This window comes from Aquarana catesbeiana, linkage group LG02, assembly GCF_042186555.1.
Source record: "Aquarana catesbeiana isolate 2022-GZ linkage group LG02, ASM4218655v1, whole genome shotgun sequence".
Taxonomy (NCBI): Eukaryota; Metazoa; Chordata; class Amphibia; order Anura; family Ranidae; genus Aquarana; species Aquarana catesbeiana.
Genome location: NC_133325.1, coordinates 747,709,593 through 747,732,004, shown reverse-complemented (window position 1 = coordinate 747,732,004; position 22,412 = coordinate 747,709,593). Strand labels below are relative to the sequence as shown.

The 22,412-nt window shown below is 45.6% G+C and overlaps 1 protein-coding gene across 1 annotated transcript in view; it reads right to left on the bottom strand.

Moving 5' to 3' along the window:
* BACH1 (BTB domain and CNC homolog 1) overlaps nt 1-15,911 on the bottom strand; it is an 85,539-nt gene extending 69,628 nt beyond the window's left edge. Inside the window, exon 1 of the mRNA XM_073617098.1 lies at nt 15,760-15,911. The gene's annotated coding sequence lies outside the window, so the exon portion shown is untranslated. The remainder of the gene's footprint in view (nt 1-15,759) is intronic.
* Nucleotides 15,912-22,412: the final 6,501 nt, after the last annotated feature.

Genomic DNA, 22,412 nt, shown 5'->3' with positions numbered 1-22,412 from the left:
ACATTATATGTGATTCGCACTGCACTGCTGTGCAGATCACATGCGATGTCTGTGCGATGCAAATTTAGATATACAAACTGTATGGCTGAAATTGAATTCGCACCAAAATGGTGCAGGACCCTTATTTTGGTCCGCACTGGAATCGGACCACCGGTGATTCAGGTGTGATGGAGGAACCCGCACAGGATTCCCCGCATCGTGCATGTGTGAACCCAGCCGAAAGCCTAGTACACACGATGAGAAAATCATATGAAAAATACCGCTTTTGGAGCGATCGTCCAATAATCTCATCATTAGTACGCAGCTTTCTAAAGCTGATCACCACAGTTCATGTGAATATTTTCTAAGGGACAAGCATGAAAAATGTTCTCGTTCGATAACAGAGCAAACGTTTCTCATGTAATTAGTATAGTGCTTGTATGAAAAAAATCGTATGACCAAGACTACGCATGCTTGGAAACCAAAGAATACATTAAAATGCAACACATTACATCAAATCCAAAGTTGTGTTCTGTCGTTCAAGAACTTTTGTAACTTTAGTAGCCAATTGGTTTTCCATATGAGTCTAGCATGCAAAAAAAAATGGGTGATCATTCGTCCGATATTCTCATCATGTGTACTAAACATAACACAATCTGATCTCAGAAGCCGACCCCATTTCTCTGGGTCATTGTAGGACACATGCAACCATAAGGACCCATTTACATCTTTTCATTGTGGTCATACAGTATGTGTTCAGTTGTAATCCATTTCATTCATTGGGGCTTATCCCCAATACAGTGCAATCTTATTCTATCTGCTATCAGGCCTATTGCAGAGCTAAATTATATGTATAACAATTGTAATGAATTCTAGTACTCTAGAGAGCAGGGGTCTCCAAACCAGTGTTCATTTTGGCAGCAAATTTAGATAGTCTAATGCCGCGTACACACGGTCGGACTTTCCGACGTAAAATGTGCGATCGGAGCTTGTTGTCGGAAATTCCGATCGTGTGTGGGCTCCATCGGACATTTTCCATCGGAATTTCTGTTGCACAAAATTTGAGATCTGGTTCTCAAATTTTCCGACAACAAAATCCATTCGCGTAAATTCCAATCATGTGTACACAATTCCGACGCACAAAGTGCCATGCATGCTCAGAATCAAGCGGAAGAGCCACACTGGCTATTGAACTTCATTCTTCTCGGCTCCTCGTACGTCACCACGTTCTTGACGTTCGGAATTTCCGACCAACTTTGTGCGAGCGTGTGTGTGCAAGACAAGTTTGAGCCAACATCCATCAGAAAAAAAACATGGATTTTGTTGTCGGAATGTCCGATCAATGTCTGATCGTGTGTACGCGGCATTAGTCTTAGGACTAAAATGACCCATTTTAGTCTTCTGCAATTGTTTTAGCTTTAGTCGTATTTAGTAGACTAAATCTTCAGTACATTTTAGTCGACTAAAACTCATTTTAGTCATCTAAAATTGAATGGGTGTAACTAAATTTTAAGGCATTAGTTAACATTTCTCTACAATTTCCAAACTCATTATATACTGCTAGAGTGAAAAATCTAATATTTTGTTATTGGTGGTATTGAGGTATGAACATGCACTACAGACCAGTGTTACTTTGACGTCAAATTTCAATTTAGTTTTAGTCTTAAGCTCCGTACACACGATCGTATCTTCCGACGGGAAATGTGTGATGACAGGCTGTTGGCGGAAAATCCGACCGTGTGTATGCTCCGTCGGACAATTGTTGTCTGACTTTCCGCCAACAAATGTTGGCTAGCATGTCTTCAGATTTTCCGCCAACAAATGTGTATTGTCGGATTTTCCGATTGTGTGTAAAAAAGTACAAACACGCATGCTCGGAATCAAGGACAAGCCAGAAGCGGTCGGTCTTGTAAACTAGCGTTCGTAATGGAGAATTAACATTCGTGATGTGGCAAATTATGAAATCTCCAAATGCAGCGCACAATTCTCTTCTTCTTTAATGGGATAATAATGAAGCTGCTTTGCTGGTGATACTGATGGAGTTGTTGCAAACACATTTTCAAAGGCTTTTTTTTTCCAGTGATATCAAGAATAATATTATTATGCTTTTTTTTTTATTATTATTATTCGGGCAATTTACCATAACACCATTATCTCGTAGTTTTTAAGATCAAAGATACAACTATGTTGGTGTCCCTTGTTAATTTTACATTGTATTTTTTAAAATGTAACTGCCTACTCCCAAACTGTTATTTGAAGTAAAACACATAGCCAAGTATTATTCTCCACAATATTTTTATTGTGCATTAAAAAAAATAAAATTAGACATGCTATCTGCCAATAGAACTTAACCAAAATGTGCATTCTATGCATCCAAAAATATAGAAAATATACCAAATCAAATCATTATTATTCAACCAAAAAAATAATGTCAAAGGAATAACTCCAAGGCCAATAATAAATAACACGTTATCTCCTCCGATTCAGCAACATGTCTGGTTGATGAACGGCCATTCAGAAACGAACTGCAAAGCGCTAAATGAAAAGCGCTATAAGAAAAGCGCAAAAAGAAAAGCGCAAATCAACACTCACCAAACTTCTACTAACACGAAATTAGCTGAAGGAGCCCAAAGGGTGGCGCTAAAGAGTTGCAAAAACACGTACGTCACTACGTTCGTAATTGTTGGCCAACATTTGTGTGACCGCGTGTATGCAAGACAAGTTTGGGCCAATGCCCTTCGGACAAAATTCCACGGTTTTATTGGCAGAAAGTCTGATCGCGTGTACGAGGCTTTAATCTTTTGACTAAAATGCCATTTTAGTTGTATTTTAGTTATCTCAGTTGTTTTAGTTTTAGTCGTATTTTAGTTGACTAAAATAGTATTCATTTAGTCGACTAAAATGTTTTAGTCGCCGAAATTAACGCTGCTCCAAACTATGGCCCTCCAGTTGTTCAGGAACTACAATTCCCATCATGCCTAGTCATGTCTGTGAATGTCAGAGTTTTGCAATGCCTCATGGAACGTGTAGTTCCGCAACAGCTGGAGGGCCGTAGTTTGGAGATCCCTGCGGTAGAGGAACAGACGGCGTTTGTATTGTCACCTGACTCAGATCCATGCTGAGTTCAGCCTAGGCTGCTGATTCATTGTGGATTGCTGATGAGGGATGATTCAGCATTTCCTTCTTGCTCCATGACTGAGCTGGTTGTGTAATTCTGAATATTTCATCACAGTGCACAGCTCTGTTACCAGAAATTCGAATGTCTCAAAGATCCCTCTTCTGAGGAATAAAAATGACAATGTAATTGCAGAAAAATGCATGCCGGAGAGATAATGCCGTTTCCTAGTAAAATAAAATGTGTGCAATCCAGCAGCAAATGTTACAATAAAAGGAAGCATGGAATGTGTATTGTAACAATTATGGAAAGTGAGGTTTGCCCAGGAATATTTTCACTATAACTGTTCTGTATTTAAGTGGTTTTGGGAAATCCTTCCCACATACACCCACCAATAAGGAAGGGTAGCCAGACACCGTGACAGTACAGTGCTCAGAGGCTGGCACAGCACAATACCACTCTGGGTTGGACCACCCTTGCCCACACAAACACTGGGTGCAGGTCCAGTGCCTTACTAAAAATGTATCCTAAAAAAACACTGATTGGTGGCTCTCCAGATAAAAGTTACCACTTAAAGGAGATGTCCAGCCTGAGCTTTTTAGGCTGGGCTTCTCCTATGGGTCCCAGGAGTGCAATTCGTTTTGCACTCCTGTGACTTGTTTTTAGCAGAGAGCGGTCTGTATTCCGCTCTCCTCTGACGTCACCAGGATCAGTCGAGGCACCGCGTCATCCCAACTTCCAGGTCTGGATCCGCCAGCTGCCTTGAATGATGGCAGTCTCAGCCTCTCCACGAGCCGTCCCCCTCACAGCTCAGCGCTCCAATCAGTGTGGAGGAGCAGAGAGGAGAGCTGCTGATTGATAGTCAGCAGCTCTCTGCTCAGGGAGCTGTGAGAACCAAGCCATCTGCGATGTTCAGTGGCTTGGTTCTCAGTATAGGGACGTCAGGGGACAGATGCAGCATTGGTCCCATGCTGCATCCACCTGAATATCCCAAAAAAAAAAAAAAAACATACTTCTCTTTTAAAGTGGGGTTCCACCCAAAAAAACAAAAATACCTAAAAAATTCTAAAAAAACAAAAAACAAAAAAACATTTGGATATTTTTTTTTTTTCACTTCTAAATGCCTGTTGCTAGGTGGTCCCTCGTAGTCTGCCTCTTCCTTTGCCTGGGCTGGTGACATCACTTCCCCCTCGGCACAGGAAGGGCTCCGCTCTGCTCCTCCCTCCTGTCAATCATCTGGGACCCATAACAGGTCCCAGGTGATTGAGCAGCCAATCACGGCGCGCTGCGCCACTCGCACATGCGAAGTGGGTGCCAGGCTGTGAAGCCACAGCCCGGCGCACACAGTTGAAATGCCGGCGCCGACGAGCGGAGGGGGGGGACGAGCGGGGCTTCGATCCCCCGCATCGCTGGACCCTGGGAGAGGTAAGTGTCCAATTAAAAGTCAGCAGCTGCAGTATTTGTAGCTGCTGACTTTTAATTTTTTTTTTTTTTTTAATGGACCCCTTGGGTGGAACCCCACTTTAAGCACCAGGCCTATTTTTCAAGTTTGTTTACAAGTTAAAATCAGTTTTGTTTTTTTTTGCTAGAAAATTACTTAGAACCCCCAAACTATATATTTGTTTTCCAGACACCCTAGAGAATAAAATGGCGGTCCTTGCAATACTTTAGGTCACACCGTATTTGCGCAGCAGCCTTACAAACACAATTTTTTTGGGGAAAAAAATGTTTTGTTTAGAATTAAAAAATAAGAAAACAGTAAAGTTAGCCCAATTTTTTTTTATATTGTGAAAGATAATGTTACGCCAAGTAAAATGATACCCAACATGTCACGCTTCAAAATTGCGCCCGCTCGTGGAATGGTGACAAACTTTGACCCTGAAAAATCTTGTTTAACCAGCCTCGTTTTGGATTTTAGGTGTTTACATGTTTAAAACATTTTTTTTTGCTAGAAAATTACTTAGAACCCCCAAACATTATATATGGTTTTTCTTCTAACATCCTAGAGAATAAAATGGCGGTCGTTGCAATACTTTTTTTTGCACCGTATTTGCGCAGCGGTCTTAAAAGTGCACTTTTTTTGGAAAAAAATCGCTTTTTAGAATAAAAAAATAAGACAACAGTAAGGTTAGCCCAATTTTTTTATATCGTGAAATATAATGTTACGCCGAGTAAATTGATACCCAACATGTCACGCTTGAAAATTGCGCCCGCTCGTTGAATGGCGTCAAACTTTTACCCTCAAAAATCTCCATAGGCGACGTTTAAATAATTCTACAGGTTGCATATTTTGTGGTACAGAGGAGGTCTAAGGCTAGAATTATTGCTCTCATTCTACCGGTCGCGACGATACCTCACATGTGTGGTTTGACCACCGTTTTCATATTCGGGCGCTACTCGGGTATGCGTTCGCTTCTGCGCGCGAGCTCATCGGGACGGGGGGGTTTTAAATAATTTTTTTATTTTTATTATTTATTTTACATTATTTTATTTATTTTTACACTGTTTAAAAAAAAAAAAAATGGTGTCACTTTTATTCCTATTACAAGGAATGTAAACATCCCTTGTAATAGAAAAAAGCATGATAGGACCTCTTAAATATGAGATCTGGGGTCAAAAAGACCTCAGATCTCATATTTACACTAAAATGCAATTAAAAAAAAAAAAAAAAAAGTCATTTAAAAAAAATGACATTTGAAAAAATGTGCCTTTAAGAGGCGTGGACGGAAGTGACGTTTTGACGTCGATTCCGCCCAGCAGTGTCATAGAGACGAGTGGGCGCCATCTTAGCCTCACTCATCTCCAGACACAGGACGGAGACAGACGCGATCGCCGCCGCTACCGACGGCTCCGGTAAGCGGCGGAGGGCACCGGATCGCGGCGGGGGCCCTCTCCCGCCACCGATAAAAGTGAATCCGCCGCAGGGACCACTTTTATCTGAAAGCCAGCCGCCTCACGAAAACGGGGATACTGGGGTTATGGCAGCTAGCTGCTGCCATAACAACGATATCCCCATTCAAAGTTTGGACGTACATCGTTGTGCGGCGGTCAGTAAGTGGTTAAAAATGTCTACAGTTTACCAGTTTAGAGTTACAGAGGAAGTATAGTGCTAGAATTATTGCTCTCACTCTAATGATCGCGGCGATGCCTCACATGTGTGGTTTGAACACCGTTTACATATGTGGGCGCGACTTACGTATGCATTCGTTTCTGCGTGTGAGCATGGCGGGACGGGGCACTTTAAAAAAAAAAAAAAAATCTTATTTATTTGACTTTTGATTTTTGATTTTTACACTGTCCCTTTAAGAAAAAAAAAATTGGATCACTTTTATGGGTGGCACTGCTGGGCACTGATAGGCGGCACTGCTGGGCACTGATAGGCGGCACTGCTGGGCACTGATACGTGGCACTGATGGGCACTGATATGAGGCACTGATAGCCATCCCTGGTGGCACTGGCAGTGGTAGGCATTGTGAGTGGGCACTGATTGGCAGCTGCCTGGGCATTGATTGGCAGCTGCCTGGGCACATATTAGTATTTCCCTGGGGGTCTAGGGGGCATACCTGGTGATCCAGTGTGGTGGCCATTCCGGTGGTCCTGGGCGGCTTCCCTGGTGGTCCTGGGTGGGACCTGAGGGGGGGCTGTGCTGAAAAACAATCAGCACAGACCCCCCTGTCAGGAGAGCAGCCGATCGGCTCTACTCTACTCGTGTCTGTCAGACCCGAGTGAGAAAAAGACGATCACCAGCTGTTCCTATTTACATCGTGATCAGCCATGATTGGATACGGCTGATCAAGTGGTAAAGAGTCTCCGTAAGAGACTCTTTACCTAGATCGGTGTTGCGGGGTGTTAGACTGACACCCCGCAACAACGATCGCCGCGATGCGTACCCCTGGGGGCGCGCAGCGGCTCAATATCCTGAGGACGTCATATGAAGCCCAGTCAGGTTATTGAAACCACTTTGCCGCTGTCATTCTGCTATATGGCGGGCGGCAAGTGGTTAAGCATTATTAAAATGACTGCTCCCGACAAACGGCCATTTTTAAAACTTTTTTTTGCATTGATACATGTCCCCTGGGGCAGGACCCAGGTCCCCAAACACTTTTTATGACAATAACTTGCATATAAGCCTTTAAAATTTGCACTTTTGATTATTAATGTTCGTGTCCCATAGACTTTAACGGTGTTCACACATATTTTTTGCCTGTTCCCATGTTCTGCTGCGATCCGAACTGGGGGGGGGGGGGTTTGGCTCATCCCTAATAGACACTGATAGGCTGCACTGGTGGGCACTGATGGACACTGATAGGCTGCACTGGTGGGCACTGATGGACACTGATAGGCTGCACTGGTGGGCACTGATGGACACTGATGGGCTGCACTGGTGGGCACTGATGAGGTGGCACTGATGGACACTGATAGCCTACACTGGTGGGCACTGGTGAGGTGGCACTGATGGACACTGATAGGCTACACTGGTGGGCACTGATGAGGTGGCTCTGATGGACACTGATAGGCTGAACTGGTGGGCACTGATGAGGCTGCACTGATGAACACTGATAAGGCTGCACTGATGAATACTGATGATGCTGCACTGATGAGGCTGCACTGATGAGACTTCACTGATGAAACTGCACTAATGGGCACTGATGAGACTGCATTTAATTGGCACTGGTGAGGCTGCATTTAATTGGCACTGGTAAGGCTGCATTTAATTGGGGGGGCATCGGCGGGAAGCATCACCTCCCAAAAATGAGTTTTTGCAGGTCTGCAAATACTTTTTTTTTTAATGGAGAGTGCAGCCTAGAAATGCACGATTAATCGTCAAGAATCGTTATCGTGATTTTTTCCCCATTGCGATCTTGACAAAAGTGTTTCACGATTCTTTCTATGCAGATAATTCTCTCTGCTCTTCTGAAGCCACAGCTCAAAAGAAAGGAAGAAAAAACGGGCAGTCTGCCAAGAATCACAACATTCTTTAGCAGTGAAACTTAAGTATAAACATTGTAACAATTAGTCAATGGAATAGACTTTGTGTGTAAATAAGGAAAGTTAAAATGATTTTTTTTTTTTTGCTAGAAAATTACTTAGAACCCCAAACATTATATATATATTTTTAGTAGAGACCCTATGGATTACAATGGTGGTTGTTGCAACATTTTATGTCACACTGTATTTGTGCAGCGGTCTTTCAAATGCCATACAGAATTGAAAGCATTCTGTTATATCTGTTCAGTTAGTGCCAAAAATGCCCTGTCCATTTCTCTCTGAGAACTACAGAATACCTCCCATGCTGTGAAGAGAAAAGAGGAGGGTTGTGTTCTGTTGTCCTAACACACTTCCTGTCCTATGATAACATCCCCTCTCCTCCACAGATACAGTACAGTGGGGGAGCATTGATACTTCAGGACCAAATGTCTGTAATGCCGCGTACTTTCTGGCACACTTGCCGGGCAATCCGATCATGTGTAGGCTTTGGCGGACTTTTTTTCCCCAAAAGTTCGCCGGACCTAGATTTAAAACATGTTTTAAATCTTTCCTTCGGACTCAGTTTCTGACGGAAAGTCCGTTCGTCTGTATGCTGGTCCGACAGAAAGCCCGCTTGTCTGTATGCTGGTCCGACGGACCAGATACGACGCAAGGGCAGGGTATTGCATCTCGCGCTCGCTACAATAGGAAAAACAAATTTTCCTATTGCGGCGAGCACGGGGCATACCAGGCCCTTAGGTCTGGTATGGATTTTAAAGGGAAGCCCCTACGCCGAAAAAACGGCGTGGGGTCCCCCCTAAAATCCATACCAGACCCCGATCCGAGCACGCAGCCCGGCCGGTCAGGAAAGGGGGTGGGGACGAGCGAGCGCCCCCCCCCCCCTCCTGAGCCCTACCAGGCCGCATGCCCTCAACATGGGGGTGTGTGCTTTGGGGGAGGAGGTGCCCTGCGGGCCCCCCCACCCCAAAGCACCTTGTCCCCATGTTGATGAGGACAAGGGCCGACAACCCTGGCCGTTGGTTGTCGGGGTCTGTGGGCGGGGTGCTTATCGGAATCCGGGAGCCCCCTATAATAAGAGGGACCCCCAGATCCCGGCCCCCCACCCTATGTGAATGAATATGGGGTACATGGTACTCCTACCCATTTACCTAGGGAAAAAGTGTCAATAATAAAACACACTACACAGGTTTTTAAAATAATTTATTAAACAGCTCCGGGGGGTCTTCCTCCGGCTTCGGGGGTCTTCTTCCGGCTTCGGGGGTCCCCCTGGTTCCTCTTCTCCCGGCGTCCGGTTGGTTCTTCTCCGTTCTCTCTGGCCTCTTCTCCCGGTGTTCCCTGGGCATGCTGGGAGCGTGGTCACCGGGTGATGTTGACCACGCTCCCTAAAACGTCACAGTTCCAGCATGCCCAGGGACTCTGACGGCATAAGGGGGCGGGGTCTCCGCCTATATAAGTCACATCGGAGCGCTCAGAGAGCAGTCCAGCCGGAGAGACCGTCGTGTCAACATCTGGAGAAGAGAAGAGGGTAGAAGACAAGAAGACAAGAAGCCCAGAAGTCCGGACCTCCGCTGGCAAAAGAGCGGCATGAAGACAGCGGAGGAGCCGGCAGAAGAACTTGAACACCGGGAGAAGAGGCCAGAGAGAGCGGAGAAGAACCAACCGGACGCCGGGAGAAGAGGAACCGGAGGGACCCCCGAAGCCGGAGGAAGACCCCCCCCCCCCCCGGAGCTGTTTAATAAATTTATTTTAAAAAGTGTAGTGTGTTTTATTATTGACACTTTTCCCCTAGGTAAATGGGTAGGTACAATGTACCCCATACTCATTCACATAGGGTGGGGGGGCCGGGATCTGGGGGCCCTCTTATTATAGGGGGTTCCCGGATTCCGATAAGCCCCCCGCCCGCAGACCCCGACAACCAATGGCCAGGGTTGTCAGGAAGAGGCCCTTGTCCTCATCAACATGGGGACAAGGTGCTTTGGGGTGGGGGGGCCCCGCAGGGCGCCCCTTCCCCCAAAGCACCAACCCCCCCATGTTGAGGGCATGCGGCCTGGTACGGTTCAGGAGGGGGGGGGGGCGCTCGCTCGTCCCCACCCCCTTTCCTGACCGGCTGGGCTGCGTGCTCGGATCGGGGTCTGGTATGGATTTTAGGGGGGACCCCACGCGTTTTTTTTGGCGTAGGGGGTTCCCTTTAAAATCCATACCAGACCTAAGGGCCTGGTATGCCCCGCGCTCGCCGCAATAGGAAAATTTGTTTTTCCTATTGTAGCGAGCGCGAGATGCAATACCCTGCCCTTGCGTCGTATCTGGTCCATCGGACCAGCATACAGACGAGCGGGCTTTCCGTCGGATCAGCATACAGACGAACGGACTTTCCGTCAGAAACTGAGTCCGACGGAAAGATTTAAAACATGTTTTAAATCTAGGTCCGGCGGACTTTTGGGGAAAAAAAGTCCGCCGAAGCCTACACACGATCGGATTGCCCGGCAGACTCTGGTTCGCCGGACCAAGTATGCCGGAAAGTCCGCTTGTGTGTACGCGGCATAATACTTACCTGAGCCCATCTAGATCCAGAGATGGTGCAGTACTGTCTGGGCTGCGTGGTACTCTCCCTCCTCATGGCGCTATTGGCTACCACTGCTGTCAATCATAGTTAGCCAATGAGGAGAGAAAGTGGGCGGGGCCGGGCCACAGCTCAGTGTCTGAATGGACACAGGGAGCTGTGACTCGGCTCAGGTGCCCCCATAGCAAGCTGCTTGGTGTTGGGGCACATGACAGGGGGGAGGGGCCAAGAGTGCCAGTGAGGGACCCGAGAAGAGGAGGGTCCGGGCTGCTCTGTGCAAAACCACTACACGGAGCAGGTAAGTATAACTTGTTTGTTATTTTTAACTAAAAAATAGTTCCCACAACTCCTGTTGGATTCTCCATAGTATTAAAGTGGTTGTAAACATATACCTAGTGAAGTGACTGGCCTCAGCTGATACACAGAGATGAAGTAAATCACCCTACTACATAAGTTGTACCTGTTTATCCACAGCACTCTCTTCTCTACATCTGTTGAAAGTGCAGAATTTATAAAGCTTGTCTGAGCTTTGAGAAAGTAGAGGGCAGGGAGCTGGAATTACACACTGCAGAGCACAGCCTGGAGAGCTCTGAGAGCTCATTGGGTGGAAGGGAAACACCCCGCTTCACACAGGAACATAGCTCAGGATGTCAATCACAAGCTGTGTGCTAAAGATCTCTCCCCTGTCACTTTTTTTCTCTTATAGTTAGGAAAACATGTCAAAAATGGAAGCAACAGACAGAAATAATTGAGACAAGTACACACTATAGAGTGATATGCTTTGTTCATGTTTCATGTCCGGGGTTTACAACCAATGGCGGTTGGTCGGTGGCATCTCAGCACCCCCACCCCCCCGCACTTATCTCAGCACGCCCCGGCGGGCAGGTTGTGGGCTTCGGTGTGCTCCGGAGGGCAGCAGCGGGTTGCAGGCTTCGGTGGGTTGCAGGCAGCGGCGGGCTTTGGTGGGTTGCAGGCTCCAGCTGCAGCGGGATTCTATCGATGGCGTGCAAGCTCCTGTGTCTTCTGTGCGGCTCCTCCCTTTTTCTCCTAGGCGTCCAATAGCTGTCCTTTCACCCAATTGGTTAACGGGTATCATACACGCTTCGTGACTGGCCGGGAGGAGGATCAGTGTTGCATCAGCGAATTTTCATTCGCTGTTGCAACACACCTGAGTGGGCTCCGGATGCAATGCTCTGTCCCCCGAGCCCACCCTATTTTGAAGCCTATTAGAGCCTCCGGCTCTAATCAGTGCTTCAAAGAACACACAGCCCACCCACCCCCGCCAAAGGAATTCATGCACCCAGCGTCCTGAAAGGGGCCGGGCGCATGGATATGGAGGGTGGCAGCATTGATAGGGGGGGGCGGCACCAGTGCGCCCACAATGGACGGACCGCCCCTGTTTACAAGCACTTCAAGTTCATTTGGATCCAAAAAGGGGTACTCCCCTTGTAATTGCATAATTGCAGTGAGAGGTGAATGGACCTGGGACAACAAGCACAGTGATCGGATCTCACTATTCCTGAGAGATTTAGAAATCTTTGGGTGATTTATCACCCCTTCTAGGAACGCACTGATACCATTTTTTTTTACAATGGGTACGAGTATCGATACTTTTTTTTTAGTACTTGCCGATACCAATTACCGATACCTACCACAACTGTTTTCTTTATACAGCTGTCAGCAATGGTACAAAGCATTGAAAAGTTATTTACAAATGAAATACATTTATTTTTTTTTTTTACAATTTTGCGCTTTTTTTCAACGTGAAACAAATAAATATATGTTAAAGGTGTAAAAATAGAACAAAGCAAGCAAAAAAAAGTTTTAATTATTAACCACTTCCAGACTGCCGCACGCCGATATGCGTCCTAACTTTGAAGAAGAATATCGTTGTTATGGCAGCAGATAGCTGCCATAACCACGGTATCCTCTTTTTCGGTCTAGTTTCAGATAATAGTGGTCTCTGTGGCGGATTTGCCGCAAGATCACTTTTATTGGCGGTGGGAGAGGGCCCCCCCTCCCTCTGCGATCCAGTGCCCTCCGCCAATTACCGGCGCCGTCGGTGGAGGCGATCGGATCTTCTCACGTCAGTGACATGGAGATGAGTGAGGGGAAGATGGCCCCCAACCATCTTCATACCATTGCAGGGTGGAAGCAACGTCAAAACATCACTTCTGCCCATAGCTCTTTTTTTTTTTTTTTTTTTTTTTTTAAATTACGCTTTTTAATTGTTTTTATTGGATTTCAGTGTAAATATGCGATCTGAGGTATTTTTTACCTCAGATCTCATATTTAAGAGGTCCTGTCATGCTTTTTTTTATATTACAAGGGATGTTTACATTCCTTGTAATAGGAACAAAAGTGACACAATTTTTTTTTTAAACAGTGTAAAAGTAAAAGGTAAAATAAATAAGAAAAAAAAAACAAACATTTCTTAAACTCGCCCCGTCCTGCCGAGCTCGCATGCAGAAGCGAACGCACACGTGAGTAGCGCCTGCATACGAAAACAGTGTTCAAAGCAACACATGTGAGGTATCGCTGCGATTGTTAGAGCAAGAGCAATAATTCTAGACTTCCTCTGCAACTTGTAGAATTTTTTAAACGTCGCCTGTGGAGATTTTTAAGGGTAAATGTTTGTCGCCATTCCACGAGCGGGCGCAATTTTAAAGCGTGTCATGTTGGGTATCAATTTACTGGGCATAACATTATCTTTCACAATATAAGAAAATTGGGCTAACTTTACTGTTGTCTTATTTTTTAATTCAAAATGTGTATTTTTTTTTAAAAAAAAGTGCCCTTGTGAGACCACTGTGCAAATACGGTGTGACAGAAAGTATTCCAATGACTGCCATTTCATTCTCTAGGGTGTTAGAAAAAAAAATGTATAATGCTTTGGGGTTCTAAGTTATTTTCTAGCAATAAAAACGTTTTTTAACTTGTAAACAACAAATCTCAAAAAGAGGCTAGTCCTTAAGTGGTTAATAATTTAGAAAATAGACGGTTGGTGGCCAATGCCCAGGGGCTGGTGCAGAATACAGATACCCCTAAGAAACTTTGTAAAGATTACCTTGAAATGGCCATCCACCTTGATAGGGTGCACAGTGGTTGGGTTCAAATACCCCTTCCCCCAGGTTGATTTACACGACTACCTGGCTGTTATTTATAGATACGTGTTTGTGGTTGTCCGCCATGGGGGAGTACCCTCGGGTTCCCCTACTGCTACTGCTATTTGGCTTCTTCTCATTGTATCGTAGTAATAAATTCCTCCTGAAGAAGCGGTTGTCACCGCGAAACAAGTAGAGGATCTGCTGTACATCAAGAATTAATTACATCCTGTGTCCTTAGCATTTAACTGGGGATGCCATATCACCAGCAATATCAACGTAACACAAATATTACTGCAAGCATTGTGTGTTTTATATGTTTGGACATGATTCCCTTTTTAATCATCTTTTGTATACATAAAATGTAAATTTTTTAAATTAAATTTGTGCTATTTTTAGGGTACAGAGATAGTCCATTTTCCCATGCTGTGGGTTTAGTGGGGGGAACCCCTGGCTAAACCAATAACACTGGAGATCAGGTGAGTATAGAAGCAGGAACTGCTGAGAGAATCCATAAGCACTCTGCAGTATTCACCTGGGAGCCCAGAGCAGGGGGTGGAGCCTTGACCCCCTGAGCTCACAAAAAGTTGGTTCAATGATGCTGGACGTCATTCAGTCTGAAAAAGGAGCGGCAATGGATTGATAAGTCTGTGGGGGACAACACTGGAGATCGGGTGAGTATAGGAGAGTATAAGAGCAGAAACTGCTGTGGGAATCCATAAATACTCTGCAGTATTCACTTGTGAGCCCAGAGCAGGGGGTGGAACCTTGACCCCCTGAGCTCACAAAAAAGTTGGTTCAATGATGCTGGACATCATTCAATCTGGAAAAAGGAGCGGCAATGGATCGATAAGTCTGTGGGGGACAACACTGGAGATCAGATGAGTATAGAAGCAGGAACTGCTGTGGGAATCCATAAATACTCTGCAGTATTCACCTGTGAGCCCAGAGCAGGGGGTGGAGCCTTGATGCCCTGAACTCACAGAAAGTTGGTTGAATGATGCTGGACATCATTCAATCTGGAAAAGGAGCGGCAATGGATCGATAAGTCTATGGGGGACAACACTGGAGATCAGGTAAATATAGGAGAGTATAGGAGCAGGAAGTGCTGTGGGAATCCATAAATACTCTGCAGTATTCACTTGTGAGCCCAGAGCAGGGGGTGGAGCCTTGACCCCCTGAGCTCACAAAAAGTTGGTTCAATGATGCTGGACGTCATTCAGTCTGGAAAAAGGAGCGGCAATGGATCGATAAGTCTGTGGGGGACAACACTGGAGATCAGGTGAGTATAGAAGCAGGAACTGCTGTGGGAATCCATAAATACTCTGCAGTATTCACCTGTGAGCCCAGAGCAGTGGATGGAGCCTTGATGCCCTGAGCTCACAGAAAGTTGGTTGAATGATGCTGGACGTCATTCAATCTGGAAAAGGAGCGGCAATGGATCGATAAGTCTATGGGGGACAACACTGGAGATCAGGTAAATATAGGAGAGTATAGGAACAGGAAGTGCTGTGGGAATCCATAAATACTCTACAGTATTCACCTGTGAGCCCAGAGCAGGGGGTGGAGCCTTGATCCCCTGAGCTCACAAAAAGTTGGTTCAATGATGCTGGACGTCATTCAATCTGGAAAAAGGAGCGGCAATCATTTAATCCGGGCATCATTTAATCCGGAAGAGGAGATGCACTGGATTGATATTTTTATGGGGAGGTGGGGGGGGGGGACAACACTAGCAATCAGGTGAGTATAGAAGCAGGAACTGCTGGGGAAATCCATATTTAAGGTTTTTCTCCAAACTAGAATTTGGTTTTACATTGGATCCAATCCAACTGAACAGGAAACAACTGATAAAAAGAAAATACCCATAAATCAAAAAAGAAAACTGATACTTGAATTGATGTGTCTCCGGCATATCAAAGTGTAGAGGACCACATACTACCCCAGCCACAAATAAGACCAAGACAATGTACTTACACAGTGCCATTCAGTATATACTTCATGTCAGTCCTTACCTTACAAAAACAGCCTTCTGTATCGGGAACCCTTTGCTAAACAGAAATGGTCTCGGCGTGGCCTTTCCTGGAAATGTGGTGATTGTATATTAGGGGTGTAGAAGTTCTGGTGAAATGATAAGTGGAATAAGAGTGAGAGCCGTGCTATGTTCTAATCTCCCCAGCCCAGCAATGTGAAAGTCAGCTGATGACAGTTCCGCCTCTTTCATCATGTATCATACTGTATGGAATGCACCCAAATTCCTCTTTTCTCTTTCTGCAGAAGGATCACAAATAAATAATATCATCGTAGATATGTCAGTAATCATAGTTCCCAGCACACCATTAAACATTTTTTTTTTTAGAAGAGCTTGTTTGGGAAAATAGGAAAAACAGAGAGGTGGAAAAACCAAAGTGGGGATTGTTGATTTTTGTTTGGTTTGGTAGAATTCTCTACACCTTGCTGACAATCACACGATTCACAGTCTCTGCTCGAATTCATTCCAAAAGTGTTCTATCGGGGTTGAGGTCAGCAGTCTGTGCAGGCCATTCAAGTTCCTCCACCCCAAACGCGCTCATCCATGTCTTTATGGACCTTGCTTTGTGCACTGGTGTGCAGTCATGTTGGAACAGGAAGGGGCCATCCCCAAAATGTTCCCACAAAGTTGGGAGCATGAAATTGTCCAAAATGTCTTGGTATGCTGATGCCTTAAGTGTTCCCTTCACTGGAGCTAAGGGACCAAACCCAACCCCTGAAAAACAACCCCACACCATAATCCCCCCTCCACCAAATCATTTGGACCAGTACACAAAGCAAGGTCCATAAAGACATGGATGAGCGAGTCCTGACCTCAACCCAATAGAACACATTTGGGATGAATTTGAGCGGAGACGGAGAGCCAGGCCTTCTCGTCCAACGTCAGTGCCTGGGACCTCACAAATGCGTTTCTGGAAGAACGATCAAACTTTCCCATAGACACACTCCTAAACCTTGTGTACAGCCTTCCCAGTAGAGTTGAAGCTGTTATAGCTGCAAAGGGTGGACCAACTCAATATTGAACCCTACGGGCTGAGACTGGGATGCCATTAAAGTTCTTGTGTTTGTAAAGGCAGATGTCCCAATACTTTTGACAATATAGTATATCTGCCATATGGGACTTAAGTGGCTAGAGTTACAGATCAGCTTTCAATAGTAAGTGGATTGAAGCATGCTTGGGACAAACATATACTGAGATAAAAAATAATAATAATACAAAAACAACATGTATAAATAAAAAATAAAAAATAAAAAAAGGAGCAGACGATGGACCACCTGGTCTTTTTTCTGCTGTCACTTTTCTTTATTTTTATGTATCTAATAGTCCAGTTTTATTTGATTGCTAAAAGGTGACTTCCAATTGGTCACTATGAGCCAGATTAGCTGAACTGAACTTCAAACATCTAAATATGTGCACTAGCATTCTAATTTTTTTTTTTTTGACATGCACAAATGATGTTTACCTTCTGTCACATTTCAGTAACTCAGATCCCATGAGTTTTCCCTTGCTATGTTCCTCTTTATTGCATAGGACTAATACTGTCTCCTAGTGGCCTCTTTGAATACTACAATTCATATATCCATTAGCTCAGGGGAGATTTTTGCATATTTTTATTTATTTATTACAGGTACTTATATAGCTTACAATTTAAGGTCCCTAGCTCAGATTCAAAAATACTTATACTAAGGCCAATTTAGACAGGAACCAATTAACCAATTAGTCCCTCCCCTCACACCAGGGTACCAGGTGTAATCCTAGACTCTGACTTTTCATTTCAGCCTCAAGTCCAATTGTTGTCAAAAGTTTGTAGACTTCACCTCCGTAACATCTCTAAAATTTGCCCCTTTTTAACAAATGAAACCACCAAGCTCTTCATTCACTCCTTGTTATCTCTCGCCTTGACTATTGCAACTCCCTTCTCATTGACCCACCTCTCCATAGGCTATCCCCTCTTCAGTCTATCATGAATGCTGCTGCCAGACTTATCCACCTTACCAACCGCTCAGTGTCTGCCAACCCTCTCCTCCAATCCTTACACTGGCTCCCAATCACCCAGCGAATTAAATTCAAAATACTAACCACAACAAACAAAGCCATTCACAACTCTGCCCCGAGCTACATCACCAATCTTGTCTCCAAATATAACCCAAATCGTCCTCTCCGCTCTTCTCAAGACCTCTTGAGAAACTCTCTCGTCTCCTCCTCCCATGCTCGTCTCTAGGATTTCTCCAGAGCCTCTCCCATCCTCTGGAACTCGCTACCTCCACCTGTCCGGCTATCCCCTACTCTTGCTACCTTCAGGCAATCCCTAAAAACTCATCTCTTCAGGGAAGCCTATCTCGTCTCCAACTAATCTTCTACCACTTCCATCAGCTCATTCCCCACAGTTACAACCTTTTGTACCACCTGCCCCACCCTATTAGATTGTAAGCTCTTCTGAGCAGGGTCCTCTTAATCCTCTTTTATTTTAGTATTTTATTGTATTGTAACTGTATTGTCTCCTTTTATATTGTAAAGCGCTGCGTAAACTGTTGGCGCTATATAAATCCTGTATAATAATAATAATTAACCTACCAGCCTGTATTTGGAGTGTGGGAGGAAACTGGGGTACCTGGAGGCAACCCACGCAGGCACAGCCATACCTCCCATCTTTTTGAGATGGGAACGAGGGACATCTATTAGCAAAGGTATGTAGGCATAGGACACGCCCCCTGCCACCCCCCTTAAAGGAGAATTATACAAAAAAAAATTATTAGCTAAACCCACAAGTGCTTTTTTTTTTTTTTTTTTTTTTTTTTTACCATTACTATTCCTTTATTTTGGCTTTTGATTTACAAATGCATTAATTGAGAAATTGGATGAAAGGTTTAGCACTGGGAAACACTTATAAAACATGCATTTTATTCACAACTATATGGATCCGACCAAAACGAGGGACAAATGAGGAGGGAAGAGGGACTTTGTTCCAAATAAGGGACAGTTGAGAGCTATGGTAGGGTCCCCACCCTTTCTTTAAGTCAAACCCGAACACTTTAGTGGCGCGCAGCAATTTTATTTTATAATATAAACTATACATATATTTTGCAATGAAATAACATTTCTAATCATATGAAGCTAATCGCAAGAGTTCCCTTTTTAAATCCAAATCCGCAGAGTTCCCCTTTTATATCTGAATCCGCAGACTTCCCTTACACTGTAAGGAGGGACTCTGCAGACTCTGATGTAAGGGAGAACTCTGGGGACTCTAACATAAGGGATGCTCTGGGAACCCTGATTTCAGGGGGGAACACTGAGAACTCTGATGTATGGAGAGGACTCTGCTGTAAGGGGGAACACTGTGGCCTCTGGTGTAAAGGGGAACTCTGATGTAAGGGGTGCTCTGAGAACTCTGATTTACCTTAGTATACTTACTTACTTAGAGGCAGAAGAGAGAAGGGGGAGACTTCAGTCACAGTCAGTCGGCACCGCTCATCCAGATATATCTGAGGCTGCTGGACTTCAAATTTCCGGCCCCCACTTTCCTTTTCTGGGGATTGGAGTGTGGGACGACACAGAGGGGTAGGGGCGGGAGGAAGAGGAGCAGATCGAGCCCTCTCTCCTCTCCCGTCTGTGTGTGTTTGGGGGAGGGGTTGTTAGTGTTGGCTTTGGGCAGTGTGAAAGAGGATGTAACAGACACTCTCAGCTTACACTACTGCAGCCAGCAACCTTGCTGGGAAGCTATAGTCTGGTTTGAATGATGTTTCTGGTTTTCAGGCAGCCTGAATCCCGGACACATGATTCCAAACCCGAATTGTCCGGGAGAATCCTGGACAGGTGGCAACCCTAAGCTATGGGCACAGGGAGAACATGCCAACTCCAGGCAGGTAGTGTCATGGGTGGGATTTTCGAACCAATGACCCTAATGCTGCCAGGCGTAAGTGCTAACCACTTAGCCACTGTGCTGCCCATATGTGCATGCTCATTGACAATCAAATTGACAAGATCCATTGGCGACCAGTGGCAGCCTGTCCATTGGGGATGCAAGGGCACCGCCCCACTAAACCATGTGCCTGGTCCCTAATCTACATGCCTGGACGCATGGATTCCAATGGGTTTTTTATTTATTTTTTATTTTAGAAACACGTGATTAGAGACAGAGACTCTAATTGGCTGCAAAAAAAGGTGGGCTCGGGGCGCAGAGCCCACCCAGTTGTGTGACAATAGCGAATTAATATTCGCTATTGTCTTCCTGATTCTTCTCCCGGCCAATCAGGAAGCTGGTGAGACCTGACAGGCCGAGAGGAAAAGTGATCGTATTGGCTGCCACGCCAAGGGAAGCCGCTGAGGAGGAAGCCACCGGGAAGCCCGGGACACAGAGGAGGAGGAGACGCAGGAAGGAGCTGAAGCTGCCCATGACCTAGATGGGGTAAGTGCGTCTTGTTTGGTGCCCAAGGTGGAGCAGGGTCACCCGGTTCTCCTCTCTCTAACTGATCACTTAGATTCTTTTGGCAAAGCTTAGGGCTCACACACACGGGAGCTTTTTGGCATACCATATAAACTGCAGGCATATGCCCACTATACTCTGCACCCAGGGCTGTATGCCAGTACATATGGATGGGTTTATGCAAGTAGCAGCATATACTGGCATATTACTGCAAATACCCATCACTATGGGTCACTGGAGTCTGCAGTTGTGTATCCTGGGCCCGGAAATATGTCTACACTGTGTATTGTATGGCAAAAAAAGCAGTTGTGCACCTGAGCTTTAGATATTAAAAGTATTCTTGTAATGAGAGAGATATGGGCTTCTGAAAATGTTAGTCACCTGGCTGTCCGTGGCTTCAATTCTTTGAGTCACTGACTAAGGACTGAGCCTGATCTCTCGATTTTACATGTTCTGGATCAGAAACACAAAAACTGTTGAAGCTACTGGATACCAGAGGAAGACAAATCACATTTCTGAAAGGTAAAACTGTTCCAAGTTGGCAGTCCGGTGCAATTTTCAGCCAAAATGTTAAAATTATTATTATTATTATTATTATTATTATTATTATTTAAGTGATGCCTGAGTGGTAAAGATACACTATATTGTCAAAAGTATTGGGACGCCTGCCTTTACACACACATGAACTTTAATGGCATCCCAGTCTTAGTCCGTAGGGTTCAATATTGAGTTGGCCCACCCTTTGCAGCTATAACAGCTTCAACTCTTCTGGAGAGGCTGTCCACAAGGTTTAGGAGTGTGTCTATGCTCTATTTTGGGAGGGGGGGGCGGCAGACAAATCAGGCAAACCCCCCCGGGCAGTCAGTCCGGTCCATCAGTCAAACCCCTCCCCCATCGCTCGGTGAACCAAACACCGCCCCCCAGGGCAGAACTTAGGGTGGTGGGGGCCCCTGGGCTTGAGTCACTTTCGGGCCCTACCTTCTATACATTACTTTAAATAGAACACAATGTTGACTGGTACCGTAGACAGTGTTACATGTTAAAAAAACATAATTATTTATATGACCACTGATTAAAGCTTGAAAAACGTGACACTGATGACAGATGACACTAATATGACACTAATATGTGGCACTGATGACAGATGGCACTAATACGTGGCACTGATGACAGATGGCACTAATACGTGGCACTGATGACAGATGGCACTAATACGTGGCACTGATGACAGATGGCACTAATACGTGGCACTGATGACACGTGCCACTGATGACAGATGGCACTAATATGTGGCACTGATGACAGATGGCACTAATACGTGGAACTGATGACACGTGACACTGATGACAGGTGGCACTGATGACAGATGGTACTGATATGTGGCACTGATGACAGATGGCACTAATACGTGGCACTGATGACACGAGGCACTGATGACAGATGGCACTAATATGTAGCACTGATGACAGATGGCACTAATACGTGGCACTGATGACACGTGACACTGATGACATGTGGCACTGATGACAGATGGTACTGATATGTGGCACTGATGACAGATGGCACTAATACGTGGCACTGATGACACGTGACACTGATAACAGATGACACGTGACTCCGACAGGTGGCACTGGGGATAGGTGGCACTGGGGGCAGGTGGCACTGGAGGCAGGTGGCACTGATAGGTGGCACTGGGGACAGATGGCACTTGAGACAGATGGCGCTGAGGACATTTGGCACTGATAGGTGGCACTGGGGACAGATGGCGATGGGGACATTTGGCACTGATAGGTGGCACTGGGGACAGATGGCGATGGTGACATTTGGCACTGATAGGTGGCACTGGGGACAGATGGCACTATGTTGTGTAGTGTAACTGTAACTAGTGTGAGTGTTCACTCACCGCTGCAGCACGGAAGCTCTCCCTCCTCACACGCTGTCTCTGTGTGAGGAGGGAGAGCCAGCGATGAGAGATGATCTCATATGAGATCACCTCACGCTGTGATTAGCACGATCTGTGATTGGCTGTGTCCAAGGGACATGGCCAACACAGAACTTCCCTGATGCGCGCCCGCGGCGCGCAGAGGGATAGTAAACAGGAGGACGTCCAGGGACGCCATCCCGGCAATTGGCGTCTGCGCTGTAGCCGTCTTTCGGCTATAGCGCGAGCGCCGTGGGGCCCCCTATTGGGCGGGGGCCCATGGGCTTGAGCC